Source organism: Aythya ferina (assembly GCF_964211825.1).
Source record: "Aythya ferina genome assembly, chromosome: 2".
Classification (NCBI taxonomy): Eukaryota; Metazoa; Chordata; class Aves; order Anseriformes; family Anatidae; genus Aythya; species Aythya ferina.
This window is the reverse complement of record NC_140297.1, coordinates 125,025,386-125,046,319: the sequence shown is the minus strand read 5'-3', so window position 1 is coordinate 125,046,319 and position 20,934 is coordinate 125,025,386. Positions and strand designations below refer to the sequence as shown.

Sequence of the window (20,934 nt, the reverse complement as noted above, 5' to 3'; positions counted from 1 at the left end):
CCCCACTGCTGTGTGCCAGAAGGGAGCGTTGCTCTCGCTGGTTACCAGACCAGCAGCTGCCACGCAGCAAGCAGGAGGCGAGCTAGCCAGAGCCCAATGCAGAAGTAGCAGGCAGGGCTGCAGAAGTCACACAGGCTTCAGCAAGAAGAGTCAAAAGCGAAGCGCAGATCACTGATCTGGAGAGAGGTGGGTGGCCAGAAGCTGTCGAGTAACTAGGCTCTGAAAAAAAACAGGCTTTTCATACACCACATAGATACCATTTTAATGTGGGAACACTTAGACACCAGCGCAGCCCTCTAGAAATAGAGCTGGAGAAAAAGGAGAACAAAAACCAAAACACTCCGGCCAGTCCCTGTCACAACATCTCCCAACATCCTCTTAAATATAATCTGAGAAGAATTCAGCCATTGATATCAAGGACGGGAAGGCTGCTCCCTGTTCACACACCCACACGCTACCTCGCTTTTTTGGAAATCTTTAGTGGCACCGCTACGGAAAGCAAACCACCACTCCGCAGCAACATGGGCAAAGTCCAATTCAACTGCTGCTTTCTACGTGTAGAAAAAAAACAAACAAAAACAACAGGTAAAGTGAAAGCTGAACCCAGGGAAAGAAAGAAGTAACTTTTTTTTTGGTCTCTCTTACTTCCCACGATCCTACTGCACAACAAACACCCCTTCTCCCTGCCCCACCTCCCAAATAAGCCGCGGTAAATTCCTGTAACTGGCATGTAACGAGGTTCAGGGCTCGGGCTGGAACCATTTGCATTGCTGTTTATTATTATTACATGACAGAATACAGGCTGTTTGCTGTGGTAAGCAATCCCCGAGTCATAAAACGGTTCTTGAGAACAACTACTGCCAATAAAAGATGTCTGTCTTTTAATCCTGAGCACAGGTTGTCTAATAACTCCATTTTTAGCCTTGGTCTAATGTATCTGGAAAGGTCGCTGTGCCTCTGGTGGCATGGCTTACTTAAACAGCAGATCAAGTAAAAATCAAGTTTGCCTTACACATGCTACCTGTGCATCCCTGGCATGCTTCTGCCTTCCTACACACCGGGTCCAGCTGAAGGTAAATGCCCAGGGACAGCACAGAGCAGGAGCTGCAGCGCCAGCACGAGCTCCGTCCCAGAGGTCACGCACAGACCAGATGCCAGCCGCTTGCAGCATATTCACTTCTACATCAGAGGGCAGTCAGGCTTCAGTAAACACAATGCAAATAATCCCAGCCTCGTTCTGCCCCTCTCGCAGAAGATTAAGATAGAGAAACCCAAATTTCAATTCCAGATGTACTGCCTGGTTATTTATTTATTTTTTTTTTTTTTTACATGACCTTGAACAAAAGTCACCAACTGTTCTCCCCGTCTCGCTACACAAATAGATCCGGATTCTCCTTTAAGATCAATGTTGTTGTTAGTGCATCGAGCACGGGGAAAGTTCCTGGATTTTCTGTCCTGTCATTGGCAAAGGCTCTGCAGAGCAGAATACATCAGGATTTAAAAATGATGAAGTACATCAACCCAAGCTACAGTTCACAGCCCAGAAAACACGCTTTTGAGGTCTGCGCTCTGCAGAACTGACGGCTGCCTAGAACCACAGAGCTCCTGGACAGTGAGAAGGCAATGATGCAAACATCAGAACAATAAAAGGCAAGTAAGAGAAAGAGCTTTTAGCAATATCCAAATTACACACCCAGCTCACCACCGCTGGACTCCTCATGTTACACCAGGGCAACTACTTCTAGTATTTTACACCCCTTTTGCAAGGACAGTTCACTTTTTCCTACAGGTAGGCATACACATGGACCTGTCACATCTCGGAGCTGCACGGGGAGTAAGAAAGCCTTTAATTCAATAAATGCAGGGATTCAGAGAGCATGTGCTTATTGCACCAAGCTGTTACACATGCTTAACGTCAGATGTGGTGAGGCTGTAATTTACAATCAAAGAGGGAAATTAAGGCTGGAAAACAGTTTTCACACAATTCATCATCATCATGCTATAACCACAGGTGATACTTGAACTTCAAATTGCCACGGTAGTAAAACAAGTAGCAGTTCTCACTGGCCCATACAAGTTAAAAGTGATGCATTTCTGACCAAAAACAGCACCTCAAAATATCTTCCACGCAATAAAGAGGACAGTTTTCTAGCTGTAAGTTATTAGAAATGCCATGCACGGAGACAACCCTGACAACGCTCACAGGGAACTTTCCAAAAGGCTTTCCAAAAGTTTGGAACATTTTTTCCTGAAATCTAAAGTATCTTCAGGAAAATACTCCTCCACACACACACCTTCCTTTTTTTTTTTTTTTTATTTTTAAATATATAATTAGCTCGAATTGCTGTCATTATAGACACTGATGTGGAGGTGAATGCTTAAAAAGAAATTTTAATCAGAGCTATATTTAGATACTTAGGCTGAAAAAAAAAAGAAAAAGCAGTGGAGTGGTTATGAGGAAGCCTATTTAATATGAGAAGAACCAAAAATGGAACAACAGCAGCCTTTAGAAACCCAGATTTAGTTCTGTATGTGTCTGTAAATATAATAAATATATGTTTGAAGGGAGTTTTATAATAAAACCAACAACAAACTTAGCTACAGAAGGACAGCAGCGAGTCATACTGAGGGATTTCTCCCGTGCCAGCTGAAGAGCCGTAATGGGATTGAGGCGACACCACGGTGCTGGAACTAAACCAGCACCAAGAGACATGTATACAAATACAAAGTGGGCTAAAAAATAACCACACCACTCTGCAAAATCACCTCACAGCTAGAAGCGGCACGGCTGCGTCTTTAGGAGCTGCTAGAGGAGGAAAACCACATAAAGGTTCACAACTGAAGGAGAAGCAGGCAGGCTGTCAGAGCGGCTTCAGTCTCAGAAACCAGCAGCGAGCCGCCGAGTGACCTGCAGACGATCACACCTGAGTCCTATAGGACCTTTGTGGAGCTCGCTGCCCGCCCCAAATCCCCCCCCCAGCACCCCAAAAGCCTCCCCCAGCCTCTCACCTCCGCCGGGTCGCAGCAGCTTCGCCTCCTGCCCGCCTCCACCCCACGCCCGCCTCAGGAATGCCGCGGGCGAACGCGAGCCCGTCCTTCCCCCTCCAAAAAATAAATAAACGGGGAAAAAGAAAAAAGAAAAAAAAAAAAAAAAAAAGGAAAAACAAGAAGGGCTCCCCCTGGGGCCGCGGGGTGCCCCCGCCTCGCCGGGCGAGCAGCAGCCGCCAAATGGCCGCGGGAGAGGAGCGGAGCGGCACCGGCCCGGCCCCCCCCGCCCACGCAGCCCCACACGGGCAGGGAAGGGGAGGGAAGGGAAGGGAAGGGAAAAGGAGAGGAGAGGAAGGGCCCCCAAGGCTCAGCCCACCCCCAGGTGGGGAGGTGGGGGCCGGGCCCGCTGCAGGCCGAGGGAGGAGGTCCCGGGATCTTTAGGGAGCTGCCTCTGCGCCCCAAGTCATTTTTTGGGAGGGTTGGGGTGGCCCCGGCTGGGCTCCGCCTAGCAGCGGGTAACCGCTAAGCTGTACCTGATGCACGCCAGCACTAAGGAAGTCGGTAAAAATAGGGAATCCGTGGAAAAAAAGCACACCCTCTTTCAACAGCAGTATCGTTTCTACTTTATTTTGATAACCAGCCCTAAATGCACAGGAGTTAGAGGGGCACCTGTGCCCGCTGAGGTACATACACACAGGCTCTAAGCGATTGTCACTGAGGCAAGGCTGAGGAGGCAAATACCTAATGCCTAGTGATAACACCAAGTTTGATGTAAAAGCTTATGGTGTTTTCACCCCCTCCCAGAAGAAATTCTTTGGATTTCAAAGCGATTCTTCGCTTTGCAACTGAGCCAAAAATGCCACACAGCACCCGGGTGCCCCCAGACCCCAGCAGCTCCCACCAGCAAGCTGCTGGGGAGCGGCGACGGAAGAGCCTCACGTTCCCCAAGCACGTCCTCATCCTCACAGGGCTCGCCCGTGGGCCTGACGGGGCACGATGATGCTCGCGTATGCAGTCACAGGTATTGGCACGTACACCTAGCGAAGAGCAAGTGAGGAGAGCCGGTTTCCGAGGAGCCCCGCTGTGATCGCTCATACCCAGCCCTGTGCTCGTGCGTCAGGCACTGACAGTCATCCAAGCGCGCTCCCAAAACCACCCGGCATTGCTTGAAATACGTCAGTGTGTGGATGAGCGTGTCGCAACCCCGTACGCACACACGCTGCAAGTCAACTGGATGCCTGTCTGCCATGTTAGCGCAGCCCTCCCAGGAGGGAATGAGGAGTTCTCCCATCCCAGCCTGCCCTTTGCCAATTTGGGAGTTTCGTGTTTTGGGGCAGGCACTGCTAGATCCAGAGACGGCACAGCAGCAAGTCTTCCTTCTGCCTGTTCAGATTGGGCCTTACATTCACAGAGGGTTTTTAAAGAAAATGTGCTAGCACTTCTTGTTCTGATCCCAGCACAGAAGGCTCTGAACTTCAGTCAGTTGAAGTAACTCGCTGGCAAATAATTCAATCAGGTAATCTGTATTCAAGAGTTATTTTCAAGTCGTTTAGCAGTGTTCATCTCCTACCCAGTTGATAGTTTTCAGTTAATCATTCACTTGTCAGCAGATCCACTGAATGGAGTCACTCGACTGATTTACAGTAGAGGGGCCTCAGTGTGGGAGAGCAGGGAGAGCCCTGGCCAAGAGATAATTTACCTCTGTCTACCTGGCCGCACAGTTTAAGCCCTAAAGCTTTGAATAAAGAGATAAATTTGTCCTCCCTCGCAGCTGAAAACTCTCTGAAGACCAGGCTGTCAAGCGTTTAATCTTACGTAGTTCCTCTCACTACTCCAGAGCTGTGCTCAGCCTAAGTAATTACAGAGCAGCCGTGTGGTGCGTATCCCTAAACTGTAATTTGCCAGAATGAATTCCACAGCAAGTTTATCTATATATTGCATCACACCATACGAACCCCTGTTAAGCTCCTAAACTTTAAAGAAACCCTAGTTTACAGGTTTCTTTAAGTTTCCCTGGCAAGTAATATACACAATGAATCTCGCTTCCACCAACTGCTTCGCAGTACTTGGCTTCTAAGGAATGTTACAAATCCGTGAACTGTGCTGTCTTCCCAACTATTTCAAGTCTTTGTTGAAGAATGCCAGTAAGTGGGTGACAGGGCAGGAAGGGGAGAGAAAAAAAAAAAAAAAAAAAAAAAGGATAAAGGAAGGAACCATCTCATCCCATTTCAACTGGATTTCTCCAAGCCCAGTATGAGCAGGTAGCAGTATTCTGAACTATTAAGTGTAAAGTAAAAACTGTTTTCATTGAAAACGTGCTTAAATTAGTACGAAAAACCCCGTCACTGACCAAAGATCAGAAGTATAATCTTAACAGAGGCCTAAACAGACAAAATACAATATAAATAAAAAGCATTGTCATAAGACAAAGACAAGCAGGGATGCAAAAGACTTGCTTAAACATAGCCACGAGCTTTGTTAGAGAGCACTGTTCCCTATGTACATTCTGCAGTACTTAAATATATGTTCAAATATTTACACAACAAGCACAACCCCACTCATTTGGTAAGTACAGTCCAATATTTTTAATTACTGTTAAAACACTGTGGGTCAATTGAGTAAGACCTTGAAATAATCATCTCACTGCCAGCTTCAAACACTGACGTGAGAGCTTTCTGTTTCACTTACTGTATCTTGAAAATACGTAGCCTGTCACATTTAACAAAGCTTGCTGTCCCACTCCTTCTGCTCAGGGATAACACAACCTTCTTGTCCCAGAAAGGACAATTAATAGAGTCATCAGTTTTGGACACTACGCTGAGATGATGTTTGGAATCAGACACTCCTCCGTGATGGTATCTCGCATACCAGCAGCTCCAGTTAAACCAAATCCATGTCTACACAAAGCTCTACAAAATGCATGAACGTGACAGTGCCTGATGAAGTGATCTTTTAAGTAATTACTGCTAGCCTTTAGCCTATAAAGCCCTAAACTTGGACTTCCCTCAGGAAACAACTGAGGGCCATTGTACTTAACTTTGCATTTGCCAAACGATTTTTATCCAGGAACCCAGCTCCAGCTACCTCCAGCTACACAGCACATTTCCAGAGGACATAACCCTTTGGAAAGCCTCTAGCTGTAACAGATGGGCCTCATGATGACACAGGCATAGCAGCTCGAGGCAAATATTGCCTAAAACCCAAGATTCTCACTGCCACAAAGACCCCATAAAATGTATGAAGACGCATATATACTTGCCCTTTTCTGTAATTTTATGCTTGGTATTTACTTATACTCACACCTTCCATTTGGATTCACCTGACTAATCCATATCCATACCCACCACCTGCTTAGGAACTGGACTTTTACGAGGCTTGGAAATGGGCCAGCTGGGATCAGGCACTCAGCACTGCAAAACACAACAGCAGCGATGTATCTACTGGAGAAAAACGTCTTCTGAGGGACTCCCTGTGTACATGAGATTACCAGAAAACATGGGCTATCAAGAATAAAATCAAGAAGTGACACTCAGTGGGAAAGTGCTTTAGCTGAAAGTCTTAAGAGTTAAAACTATAGGAAAAAAAAAAGACGGACGAGACTTAAACTCCACAGTGCACATGCAAGCAACAGTGTCACCAGGTAACTGTTCTTCACCAAAGCTGGTTTTGTAACACTTAATGCATGTATGCATATTAATGGCTTTCATTTAACTCATTTTCATAGTTGCGTGCCTGTGCTTATTAGAGGAGTCTGAATAATGGTTCAGTTTTACATGAGCTCTGTAGGAGAAATGTTGTTTTTTTTCCCCTACTTTCTTTTTCATGCTCTAGATCAACCACAAAATGTCTTCAGAATACAGAGAGAGTCTTTAAGTTTGGAGGGACTGAATAAATACTTAAGAGACTGATTTGTGGTGAACACGTACTTCAGCCCCTACTCCCAAACCAACCAACCAACCACCCAAGACTACCACATGCCACCTCAACAAGCACTGCAGATAGATTCAGTATTATTTCAACAAAGCATAAGGTCTTGGATGTAAAGGAGGCTTCCCGATCCTGACTGACATTCACAGCCAGCTGACAGTTTTCCAGAGCTCCAGTCACAAAGATGATCCATGCATTTCAAGGGTGTCCTGGAGCACAAAGGCTGGTGGAGGTCCAAACCAGAATCTACAACACTACATGGCCCACGCTTAGCGTAACACACACCACAAACCAGGGCAATGAAGGGATAGCTACGGAAAAACTGCTAAACTGCATCATTTCACAAACATCACGGAGCATGCATAACATGGACCAAAAGAATGACAGCAGCACCAGATCAAAGAAATTCTTCGGAGAAAAGAAAAACAGATTAAATCAAGTGAAGCATACACTGGAGATGAATGCTGGTACACAAGCAGGCATTGTGCCGAAACCAGCAGTGTCACATGGAATTAAAGAAAAACAGGTAAGACTGAATGATTAAAAAGGCGAGCTTATCCCAACCTAGGGGAACATGTATGCCAAGTATGCTGTTGCATACCCTGGAAATGCAGATTGCCTACCAATGCTCTTCAGAGTAATTACGTTTTTTGCTTAGAATATGTTAAGCTCTCAGTCTCTCCGACAGTGCCTTTACACCCCAGGAAGATGAAGCCAACATACAGCACGTACATAGCTCACCCTAGAAGCAACAGCCTTGCTCTGGATGCTCACTGGACCTACGTGGGACTTCTCAACATCCACAGTCTGGGCTGAATGGCCATTCTTACTTGTCTGCTGGGTATCCAGAGCTCCAAAATCAATGCAAACAGTTCACGTGCTGTCCCAGTACCGCCTCCAGCAAGAAGAAAGGAGGCATCTCTGGAGAAAGTTGGATGCATGGCACTTTTTACAGGTCCCATCTCAGTCCAGGGACTGCCCTCATTCCTCACACAGTAAAAGAGACTTGGCCTAGGAATGCTTCCTCTTCCCCTCCCAAAGGCCACTTTCATACCCTGGATCTTACTGAGCTTCAGGGAGCTTTTATTCCCTGAAAGGCCGAGATCACCATGCTCTGAGCTGCTTTCTTAAGCCAGGGCATGCGGCTTTTCTTCATATACTTCATATTTGGTTATGTTGCATATGGTCTTTCATGAGAAAGAATCTGTTTCCAACAACAACTATGAGCAAACGCCCAGTAGAGAAGGGAGTTTATGGACTCAGCAGCTACCAGCACACTGTGGGGAAGTATGCATGAAGATCTGGAGACAGCAAATGCAATGTGATGAGCTGAGTGGTGGGAGAGGAAACCTGAACCATTCATTCAACTGGGAAAGTTATGTACCTCGAACACAGCAGAGACATCCCTCAAGAGCAAGGTACCAACCTGTAATCCACACCATACCATCATCAGCCTCACATTTTATCCGAAGAAATATTGGAGAACACACAAACATGCAAATCAAGTTAATGTCACAAGCATTAGACAGGATTTTAAGTGATGGAAAATAAAATGAAAATATGAGGACAAATAAGGCTGTAACTTATCCTTTTTATCCTTTATTACAAGAGTTATAGTTTTTTACACTCTCAGCATATTTTTGTAATATACTCAGTATAATTTTTATCAATGTTATTTAGGAAAATTCATTCCTTCTGTACAACACTACATTGTAACTAACAAAACTCTGGGTAATTTGATATAGGCAAGCAGTTTTTGGCAGAAATTGCATAAATGCATGATGGGATTTCAAGATAAAAAAGCAGTATCAGGCAATGAAATACCGTATCTGCACTTAAAATACACGTATCCCGATTTTCCTCGCTTAATCCTCCTCATTTCCCTCATACATAAACCAGAACGTAATATTAATATTAATACTGCAGCATCAGTCATTTTTCAGCTAAGGCAAGCTGAACAATGCATTCTGTCACAAAGCAAACAACTCTGAGGATCAGTTTCTAAAAATTCCTTGCAACGCGAGGCATTTCAAGTGCCGTAAGCTGCCTGACAAGGCTCGCTTCAGATCCGAAGCCCCCTGCTTGCAACCTGCTCACTTTCCCTGCTCGCTGTCCACCAGGAGATGCCATCCAGCTACAGCCACCTCTTCACTAGGAGCATCGCTAGCTGCAGGTGCATGGATGTACGCCAGTATATAAATACACCCACCCGCACAGACAGCCCTCTGGGCCCTGATCTCTTTTCCCTTACACTTACCATTGCTCACTGAGGTGTGCAGTGCAGAGCAAGCACCCAGCCAAAATCTCTACAAACTTTTTCAGCTGCCAGCAGGAGGATCACGGTGTGAATACTGAGCTCAAGACAGAACCATAGAACCACTTAGGTTGGAAAAGACCCGTAAGATCATCGTGTCCAACCACAGATAGCCCAGTTTACCTTAGCTTTCCATTATTGTAGAGATGCATGTTGTAGGTTCTGCTTTGAGCCACCTCTACTTGCTTACATAGAAGTTTTATATGGATTTTACATAGGTACCAGGTACGTGAGGAAAAGAACCACAGAACTGTAGGGGTTGGAAGCGACCTCAAGAGATCATCGGGTCCAACCTCCCTGCCAAAGCACACTAGACTTGATTTACTAATTTATAAACTGTATAAAGTCCTAAAAAAAATAAAATAAAAAAAAAACACACATATAACAAAAGGTCGAAAAGCCCCAACAACTCCCACCTCACAGCATGGTAAGACCTGCCCTTCATTCTCAACACAGACCCTTTGGTACTCAGCTTATAGACGCAGCCCCATAAAACAGGTCAGCTCTCTGAGTCTGCCCAAGATCCCAGCAGTATGTGCAGGAAGGTATGCTAGAGCTAAGCTAAGGATAATAAAAAAAGCTCTCAAAGTAGTAATTCTGTATGGATGTTTCTTAATTCAGCCTCCCGAATCCCGGCTACAGCACGTTCTGCTAGAATTGCAAATACGGGCTCGGGGGAACAAACACGCTCTGGTAAACAAATGCCTTGGCACACAGCGGTATGTAGGTGGGGTCTACCCAGAATGTCAAGAATTCGTTCCTAAATCAGAGAGATGAGCGAGAACACAACCGCTGCATTTCCCTTTCCAGGCTACTTACTGGTTGTTCATCTCTACGGGTATCCTATTCCAATGAAACTTAACAAGGGTGGTGTAGGGGGGCTGCTCCTCGTTTCCTCCCCGCCCCAGTCAATACCTCCACTGGTGGGCATAAGAACAAGAAAGCTCACTTCTTACCGAGATTTTCCACCCTCAAGCTCCTCTCGCAGCTCCTGGTGTGCCCAGCCTTGGGAACCAAGCACCGGCACCGCAGGGAGCTGAAGCCCTACTCTGACAGAAGGAAGGACGCATCACGGCTCTTCTTGTTTGGCAGTTGTTTTCCTATTTTCGTTTGCTCACAACCTCGTCCCAAAATAGCAGCACTTTAAAGGCAGCCTAAGATTTACCAAATAGGCCAGATTTGGATTTACTCTTCTATTAATACCTCTAACAAATTGTTTACGTCAGAAGACGCGTGTGTTCTGCTGCAGCATGGGTACACGTCAACCCCAGAGCACAAAATGGGAAACAACAACTTAAAAATCTCGTAAGCCAAAAAGGACAGAGACTGAGGCAAAATGTACTAGTTTATTATTTTCTGTCCTCACGCTGTTTACTTGTTTATCTAGCCATTTCCTCGGGTCTGTCACGTGCCCAGCCCGTTCCCAATCCACAGAGAATAAGTATTTCCACCTACTAACCACAGGCTGGTTTTTGTTTGTTCTCCAAGCATGAACACTCTCTTGTTCAGTCCTGGGATTCGTGAGTCAAGGTTTTAAGTGTTTACATGAACTATTAAGTAAGCTCCAGTAACAGATTTCTATAAAGATACATACATCCTGTCCTCTTACATCAGGTAAAACCAACACAATACAGGAGGACGTCCAAGAACAAGCTGGGGCAGAGGACAGAGGCTCAACATTTGGACTCTATAAAACATCTTTCTTTTTATGAGAAATAACATGGCAACCGAGCAGAAGCCAATTAACAGCATATTGTTCATCCTGAGAAAACATCGATCTGAGTGTGAAACATAAGCAAAAGCTAAGTACATCCCTCTAATCTCAATATTAACTCAATACCACTGTTTCATTATGCCATTTTAAACAGGGAAATGTCAATATTTAATCTTCCAGGTCAGTGTTTTTTTTATTGTAGTTGTTAGCTATTTATGGCGTTGGGTGGTAAAGAAAACAGAACAGGGAAAGATATTGTAGGTTACTGCACGGAATACCAATACTAAGTAGGAGAAGTTGTCACAAAATTGTACCCACAGACATCCTGCTTCAAGGTACATACAGCCATTTTAAAGGGACAATAAGAATCCAATAATTTCAAATACATTGTATTTTCTTCATCATTCAAAGCAGGCAAATGTTTTATAGGAAGATGTTCCTGCACCCCGATCTAAACTACCCTGTTTTCCTTCTGCAAGACATGGGAACACATCTCACTCCAACTTCTGCCTTCTCTAACAGCGCTGCACAAATTAAAGTAATTTTTGTAGATGACAGAGCAATTTTAAGCTTGCGTAAGAACACAAAAGAACAAAATGCCAAAGTTTTGTAATTACATGGCAATCTTACTTCACGTCAACTTGATTCATTAAATGTTTTATAAATCTTCCAATTAAGCGAAGGAACGTTTTTGTTCTAGGAGCGAGATAAAGAAGTTTGTAAAGCCATGAGAACTGAGCATGTTGTACATCTTGTGAACTGAAGCACTCAGTAAATATACTGCTACTGCACTGATAGTGAAATATGGGAGCTGCTCATCATCTGCACAGTGTTCAAGCAACTACCACAAATCTCTGTTCAGATGCAGGGGCAGTGTTGGTGAGGATCCCTAAACTTGAATACGCACCACGCTAAGCAGAGCCAACAGGAGGGTGCTGGAGGAAGGTGCTGATATCTTTCACTCCTGAATAACCAGTGAAAATTTAACTTCAGTCTGAAGGAGATACCGTGTCAGTGCTCCAGTATCTATCTGTGTCACAGTAGCTCCGCTTCCCCTCAGGTTTGGGATGAGTCACTAGCAGATTTCTACAAATTGCAGCGCTTTATACAAATGAAAGGTACATTTGAATCGGAAGCCCTTCAAAATACCCACTTCAGAAATACTGTTTCATCGTTTACCTCTATATAAATAAGGTTCTTCCAGCCCTACACTAATCATTTTTTTCTTTGCCACCGATTCATGCCTACCCGCAGACAGTCGAGAACACACACGCAAGATCTGGGAGGTTGGTACCTCTGGTAGGAAATGGCAGTGGTGGGCAGATGCCAAGCCCAGCGGTCCTCACCCACCCCTGTGAAACCACAGCTGGTTCCTATGACAAAATTAACCCATAAAACCATGACAATTTCTCTCCTCGAGCTTCCCTGTGCTTGCAGTCTGCCTGTCTTGGACCCCTTACCATGCCTTTCCCTAAACACATGCCCCTTGGGAAGAAACACAGATCTCCATTAAAATAAAGTTGGGGTATTGGTGGATATTTCCATTTCTTCACCCATTTGTCTCTACTATCAATTTGAACTTACTTTCAAAATCAGAAAACACAGCACTGTTAATTTCTCCCTCTTACAAGAGTAAGGGCTAATTTTGAAAAGAGAAATGCTTACATACTAAGGGGAAAAATAGTTAATTCTTTAAACATCAGAGCAAGCAAGATGGCTGTTGATACTGCAGATGCCTGGCTCCAGTGTTCTTACATGCATAATTGCTCAGTAAAGCTTTTCATATACATTTTATTGCGTTCATTGTGAACTTGCATAGTTAAACGAGTACCAGATTTTACAATCTTGTTTATGGGAAGGATGCCTCAAGTCACATTAGCCAGAACAACTTAACACTTTTATTGGATCACGGAGTGACAGCAGAGTTTCTATCAACTAACAAAAGGACCAGAAGCTGAGGGAGACAAAAAGAGAGCACAAAAAACATTAAGCTAACACCAAAGAGAAATAAATTTTGGACATTTCAAAAAAACGCAATCTTGAAAGCATTAATGCACCTACCATGGTGGTACAGAGACAAACTATACCTACTGGATGCTGGAATTGTTGGCGTAACAAAACATGAAGATATGAGGATTAGTTACTGAATTTATATAGGACTATATTTTTGTTTTATTGTGTGTCCAGGAAAGCTGAGAGCACAACCCATGGCTTCCTGTAGTGTCAGGGGGGAGCAGACAGGAAAATGTGCAGAACTCCCACTCCTCTACTATATAATGAAGTGAAAAACACACAGAGATTTTCTTTTGTGAGGGAAAAAAAAAAAAAAGGTGTATATATGTATATGTGCATGCATATATAGGGGTGGTTCCAGACTTACACAGAGGGAAAATACACCAGAGTAACAAAAAGTCATTTCAGAAAATACTCGTCACCATCTTCTGAACACATAAACTATGGGATTTGTATTTTACACTATAGAATAAAATTGTCAAATACTGCTACATAATCTGCCCAGACCTGAAAAGTTAAGCAGTCAATTTACTGAAGAGCCTTAAACAGAGAATAGACCTGACACTGGTCTGCGGTTACTTCTGTAGAACACTGGCACAGAATATATCCCAAACTTGGAAGAAGTCAGACTAAAGAAACAAACCAAATCCCAGATATTGGCTAAGGAGAATAAAGTAACAAACCAAAGTCTGAATCCCAATAAATTGACTAAGTAGCATTTTCTTTGCTTGTAGTAGTGTGTTCTTGGCTGAGCTTGCTCAGATTCCAATGAACAATAAAATTAAGACCCACTACACTGTAAATCATGGAAACAGCAATAAAAAAGTACCTGCAACACACACTAAAAGATTCAACCAATGCACACGGAAAGGTTTTGCAGTAGAATGAGGAAAAGACCTTGAGTCTTCAAAATTTCCATCAGGTCTTAGTCATTGTCCCACAGTGGAGTAAGAGTGCTTGCAAAGGACAGCCTTTTCATCTAGCTAGGAAAAAAAAATCCCAATTGGTCCACTTCAAAAAAAGACTTGTTACTTTCTTCTGAAAGCACCCCAGTTCTTACATTAATAGCTCATTTGTGTTAACAGATGAGCAACAGCAGAAACACCAGTTTACATAAAAATTTTTGGTAGACAACTCGACAACCCCAGTGAGATTGGAGCTCCCTATGAGCATCTGGGTGCACGCATCAGTATGTTCAGGGAATTAGTTTGTTAAAACTATTTTGATCTCTACTTAGGTACGTGATATGAAGGGTTGTAAAAAGTAAACATCAAAGTCACAGTCAGTCGTACTTAGCTGTAGACATTAGTACATGTGGATCCTTCTCACACTGCAGCTGCAACTTGTCTCATCTCATCTGTGAGGAATAAAAGCCAGAGCACGGTTCTTTGGGAAAGAAGTTATTTTTAGCAATTTTGTGCAACCTATCTAGCATAATGTGGACTTGATGCATCTTTCAGTGCCTAGTGCTTGCCCATGACAAAGACAACCATGTAATGGATGCAGCATCCCAGCTTTGTGTGGTGATCCACACCCACCACAGACGGGTGCAGGTTACTAACCAGAGCTGGGAACATGCCGTAATGGCACATCTGAAAGTGTGCCTGCTCTTTATTTCACTTTCAAACCTGTGGTAGATCTGCTGGCAGTGGGGACAGTGAGGGACCACGTGGGGCGGCGGCCTGCAGGGTCTGAAGCGCTGCAGGAGCCAGCCACTTGTGCCAGCAGGGCTGGTCTGTTTGAAGAGGCCTGTAGCCACTTTAAAGTACCTAGCAGCACCAGAGTTATCTGTTTGGTACCTCAGATTGAGTTATCACACGGGTAACAAGCTGGACACAGAACTAAAAAGCCTGGAGTGAGACTAACAAGGCATGATACCTTGGTATCTGCACAGCATCAGGAACAAAGGCCTGTGAATTGATGGGAAGCTTTGTCATCCTTTAGACCCACACTCCTTTTAATGCAAAATTAATTTTTTTAATTAAAAATGGAGAAAATATAGAATGCAGCAGATCATTTAGATTTGTTTCTAGGCAAATGGAGAGCAACCAGTTCAGACAGCAAGCTGACTAAGCTTATGAAATGGGAGGGGAGGGAGGGAACTCATAAATGTAAGGAAGGCAAAGGCACCACACTCAGGTTGGGAACATCTACCTCACAAGAGAAACTACTAAAAGAGAGACGTGAAAGCAGCAGTTTCCTTCCAGGAACAATAAAAGAGAATAACCTGTCCTTGTGCCCTCTAAAAATAAACTACAGAAGTTGCAGAAGGAGATTTTTTTGTATAGTCTTGTGTTTTGGGATTGGAGAGGAGCTCAGGACAAAATGTGAAAACATGGTCACATTGCTAGTGGTAAGTGTAAGATCTCCATGAGTACACAGGCAAAGGAATCAGCATTGTTAAGATAGAATTATAATACAAGTAAAAAAAATGGATAGCAACAAAAAATCCATATATTTGTGTCTTAAGAGCAAGGAAAACCTTGCTGCCTCACCTCCAGGAGAGAGTGCATGCAGGTGCCTACAATGGAGAAAACAAACAAGCAAACACAACAAAAACCAGGTAAGAATAATAGGCAAAATAGAGATTTACAAATTGGCTGGCCTGATGAATTTCCTTCTAGGATGTAGCTCAGGGTTTCAAGAGTTACAGGTCACTCATCAAGGATAAGCAATGTAATACAGCTGAAAACTGGAAACGAGCAAACATAGCACCCACCTTAGTTAAAATGAAATTACAGACCCAATGAGTCAATTTAACTTCAAATCCCTGGGGAAAAAAAATAATAATTCAGAACAAACGAATTAGCAGCACCTTAAGCTTAACCTGTAGCCAAACGAGATTTGCTAAATCACATTGCTAACCTCCTTTGACAGGCCTTCCAGATAGGTAGAAGAGAAAGTACAGATGTCACATCTTTCCTTTAGTAAGGCTTTGAAATTGCCTCAAGGCATTGTAACAATTAAACTACAGATGCAGAAAGAATAAATAGTTTAGTGTGTGAGAAACAAAGGTTAAATATACAATTGTCAGGATAGAGTACTAATCTCAGAAGACAGAGTGAAATGTTATATACAAGATAGTGCCCACAGGCAGGAAACATCAAATACAGGATGAGGAACAACACGACAGCAGGCTACAGTAGGTCACAAGAGGCAAGTACCAAGCTGTTCTAAGAAAGGCAAGCGTTGTTATGAGATATCAAAAGAAGTGTTGGAGTGCAATGCCTGCGCATCATCTGCTGAACTCAAAAAATCTTCTACTTCACTCTGCTTGTAGCTGAATCCCTAGGAGACACATGGGCCCACCAGAAAGCACCTCGGGAACAGCAGTGAGAATGCAAAGTAGTCCTGAAATTATGATCTAGGGGTAGGGTGAACAAGGTAGTTCTTAGTAGAGGGGGAAAAAGATGTAAGGGGTGGATGTTATTTTACAAGACTTCTACAACAAGAAGGGAATTGTCTCTTTTTCAGAGAACTACGGATGGGATAAGTCCTAATGAGCTTATAATGGGCTTATAATGAGGACCTGGGGGTGGCGGCTAGCAGCATGCTAGCAGCACCACAGGAGAACATCCTTCAGTCTGGCTTCATCTGAAAGGACTCCAAGAAGTTCACGTTCACCCAGCAAACCAAACCAAAATGTGGTAAGTGGAAAGGATCAGATGGCGTACTTGACCACTGCATATTGACCATTCCCACTGACATCTGATGTGACATACGGGTGTCTCTGGTAGCTCTGTAAACAATCTCTGGCAAACAATCCCAAAGCACTTATTCCTTAGCTACATCTGCTTTAAAATACCATTGGTAATAATCTGTGCCCCCTCCAATGAAGAATGTCTGGGGGCTTTCTGACTCTTACAAAAACAGCAGAAGCAAACCAGAAGGCCAAGCAGCCAAGCCATCAATCGCTCCCAGCTCCTGAGTCATAAAGCAGTCATCAAGACAAAGAATGCTCCAGCTTCCCATCGCCAGTTCCTCATTTCTTGTCAACTTATTTTTAATTCTCGATGCAACTTTTTTTTTTTTCTCTAAGAAGGGTGAAATTGTGCACATGTCCATGTGTGTGTGTAACTGTCTTTGAAAGACACCTCTTCATGTTCTCAGACACATGGCCAGCCTCTTTTCCTTACGAGGTCCTTGCTCTGCAGCAAAGGAGCTGCCAGTGCACCTTCAAAAATACTCAGCACCTACACGTTCCTTATCAAGGACTGTTTGGTTTCCTAACCTCACGCATCCAGCATGATTCCCTGCATAATTATTTGTGCTTTGGCTGGGTGATTGGTGATAGAATTTCTTGCAGGTCACTTCAAGTGATGCCCCTACACAAAATATTAAAATAATTTTTGCACATGTCGACAAGTTTGCAACTTCATTTCTGAGTAAAACCCTGCAAGTGTTATGCCATTCCTTATTTCACCTCTATTTTAATTCTTTATAAACTAATTCATACAAAATATGGAAAAAAAGAAACAACCTCATGTACTATCAACAAATACAATTAAAATATTTACACACAAATTCTGGATACCTTTTAATACACGAGAAAAGCTACAGGATTCTGTTTTTATTCCCAGATAATTAAACACCAGAGAGAAGGTCTGAGGGCATCAGACATAAGGAGTATCTTAACCGAGGATCCTAGCCAGCTCGTGTTGCAGAGCTATGCCTGCAAGACAGGCCTTATTTACACATTCAGGGGAAGTACTCCACAAGTTTAACATTTTAAGGCTGTTCATGAATTTCTAACAGCCTCTGTCAGTTCACATAAAATGTGCTTAACTACCCAGATGCTGTAACCCAAACCAAGCGGATCATAAATCTGACGGCATTCTGAACTGGCGTAGGTTAAGGCAGGCTTCTAGTTCATATTTACACTGCCTTGGATGTGTAAATTAAAATCCAAGCAGAAAAAAAATATTTTTAATTGGCGTGGATGGTAGGTGAACTCTTTTGTTTTCAGTCTGCCTTCTGATTTTTAATTGGGTAGAAAGCTACTGTAAATATTTTCCTCTTTCTCACCACTTCTTCCCAAGCATTTCTATAAACAAGCGAGGTATTGTTTTGCTGCTATACACTACATCCCACACACCCCAAACCAAAACAGAGAAAACGTACACATTCAAACTGCTACAGGGCACTCGGCTTGCTATAGATTTTTTGACCGCACTTCACAGCAACTTGCACACCTCCACATAAATCAATCGGTGCAAGTTATAGCATATTTTTACCTTTGTTTTTCATTATAGGCTGAAGGAGGGAAAAGTAGACTTGGAAACCTCAGCAAGCGAACCTAGAAAGATTTGCTCAGCGGCCTCTGAATCGCTGGTCAACAGCTCTGTGCTGCTCAAAGCACAAGCACAAGTGCATCACTGTTCTCTCATTTAAATGTAGAATAATTCTAGGATTCATGGCAATGCCAGCTTAAACTTAGCTCTAAAGAAACCCTTTGTTTTCAAATAAACCAGTGCCCGGTTTTAGATAATTCTATAAAGAATCCCATTCATCCACCGCATAACATATTAGTTAACATGAAAAGAGCACCAAGAAGGCAGCCAGCCTCCAAAAATTTCTGAAGTCCGCCCCATCTATTTAGTATATGCCTTTAGAGTTATATATAATGTGTGTGTACGCATACGCAAGATGTAAAACATCACTGGGAACAGCTCCGTTTGTTCTCGACACAAACACTTCACACTGAGACGTTTGAAAATTTGCGAGCACGTCGGCCACCCTCTCCTGACAGAGCCACGCAATTACTCATTTTTTCTGTCACGCGTCCAAGCCCCACGTGATTTTTTCAAGGCACGCTACCGAGGGCCAGTTCTGCGGTCTCCTTCCAGAGGAGCCCCACATGTTTTCAATAAGGGCTCTGAACACGGAGGGATGGCAGAGAAGACTTGTTAGACGCAGCGAGTCCAAAGAAAACAGAAAACATTTTAAATATAATCAAGATGCACCACTCCTGCTCTGCAGCAAGGAAGCAGAAGTCCCCCGGTCCTTTGATGTACTTGTCTCCAGGCACTTGACAGCCCGGGTGCTTCTGCCAGGTAGCTTTTATTTCTGAGCTGTTCTAAAACGTCTCCATTTAGTAGGTTCTGGTAGCACTCCAAACTTCTGGGCTTAATGCATCTTCCTTTTGCAAGGTATGATTAAATCCCATCTAAAAGTGATTTTTTTTTCTTTAATTACCTCTTATCGCAATTCCATGCTCCTTCCAACATTAAAGAAAAACATATAACATAAGCTGGAAATTCCAGAGCATTTAAGTATTCATTTTCTGAATGCTCAATCCTTTCTTATTTACTAATCTTAGTAAGAAACATATTTAAGGGCTTGATAGCAATCCTTGTTCATAAATCGCAGAGCAGGAGACGGGGCCTCCTGGTAGGTAACACTAAGTTGAGGCTGAGACTTTTTTTTGGTGGCATCTCCCATGGCCCAAATAAACAGTTGTCACAGTAATGCTGTGCGATAGGCAACATCACGGACCAACAAAGCTCACACGTCCCCCAAACACAGCTTCTCCTTCAAATAATACTTTCAGCAAAGATTAATGGTGCAAAGCTGTGAGATAGCCATCAAGGTAGTTTCTGAAAAACACGAACTGTTTCCACCTGGTGCCATGTTTTAACAGCAAACAGGAAAGTTGTAAGACCTAAAAAAAAACCTGGCACACACTCTGTGTATATTTAGATAACAGATTTTGCATCCTGTATTGTTTAGAGAAATATAAATATTTGGGAATAACTTCAATTCTACAGTAGTTCAATAAATACTCAAATATGAGGTATAACCACATAGACCATTATTATGGTCTGTATGTATATCTGCAATATACCATATTGCAGAGGTATAACCACATGGGAACATTTTGGCAGGCCCTGTGCCACCTTGTTTCTCAGCTGAGACCCACCTGCACTTGAGCAGCACACCACAGACAGCGCCGGGTGCTGGTACTCCTTTGATTTGTTTTACTCTGAGAGAAATGTAACGGTGTGTGAAGTTACACCACTCCTACGGTGGCAGTGTTTTGCAATAGTATTTGGCAAGGCAGTTCGTACTAGCAGGTTGCCGGTCACCCTCACAATTTCAAACACGGCTGCCAAAAATAAGATGTGTTATCTCTTTGAATAAAGGAGCTTTGAAATGAACGTAGACACCAGTGTTTCTTATCCACACTTCCCCCAAAAAAGCAGGTGCTTTCCTGCCCTAAGACAAAGAAACACTGTCCTAGCAAAACAAAGCACTGCAAGTATCACAGAATGAGGAATTTCCCTCTCATCCTCAGATGATCTGTGCCTTAAAGACCCAAGGGAAAAGGCCACTCGAAGATATAACCTTATTTTTTCTTCCTCCCTTAACTAGCCAAGCGTCACTCCTCTCTTCAAACACGGAGGATGTGGAAATTCCCACCTCTGATAACAGTCTTATCACCAGCAACCAAGCCCTGCGAGATGTGGCTCCTAGGAAGCACAGGGAGCGCTGCAGCAGCCAGGTTCCTGCTGCTGCTCCTCAGTTCGGCCTCTGGCAACTTGCAGCCTCTTCCACCAGACGGCCCAGGTTAAACACAGGGGCAGAAGCACGCCTCCCACTCGCTTACCTCAGCCTCAGGTGGGGGAAGACGTGGGTTTGATCCCCCCTGGGCACAAGGAGCAGGAGGCCAGGTTTTGATTACAGCCTACCCTTCAGGAGTCCCACCGCCGCCTGCTTGTTATGGCAGGGTGCAGGCTGGTTCCTCTTCTGGTGATGTTTTAAGGAGAAAGCCTGCACGACCGATCCTATCAGCGCGTGTGTGTGTGTTTACAGCATGCTTGCCAGGTGCCCCAGTTTTGTGATCTCCTAAGAGCTTTGATGCTCGACTCCAGCAGCTCTAGATAAGGCGCTTACAAACTTTCTGCTTCAACAGGGAGACACGCCACGTTCAGGACGGTTTTGGAGTCAGGCAGAAACCGTGTAAGGTGGTTTGGAAGAC

The 20,934-nt window shown here is 43.8% G+C and overlaps 1 protein-coding gene across 3 annotated transcripts in view; it reads right to left on the bottom strand.

Annotated features, from left to right (window-relative positions):
- The window catches only part of LOC311430879 (serine/threonine-protein kinase Sgk3), a 54,061-nt gene that overhangs the window by 31,193 nt on the left and 1,934 nt on the right, over nucleotides 1–20,934 (bottom strand). Inside the window, exon 1 of one of the 3 annotated variants that reach the window (XM_084507810.1) lies at nucleotides 20,563–20,582. The exons of 1 other annotated variant lie outside the window; for it this stretch is intronic. The gene's annotated coding sequence lies outside the window, so the exon portion shown is untranslated. Of the gene's footprint in view, nucleotides 1–3,009; nucleotides 3,248–20,562; nucleotides 20,583–20,934 lie in introns of those variants that run through there. One more of the 3 variants, XM_084507808.1, reaches the window with a different exon arrangement.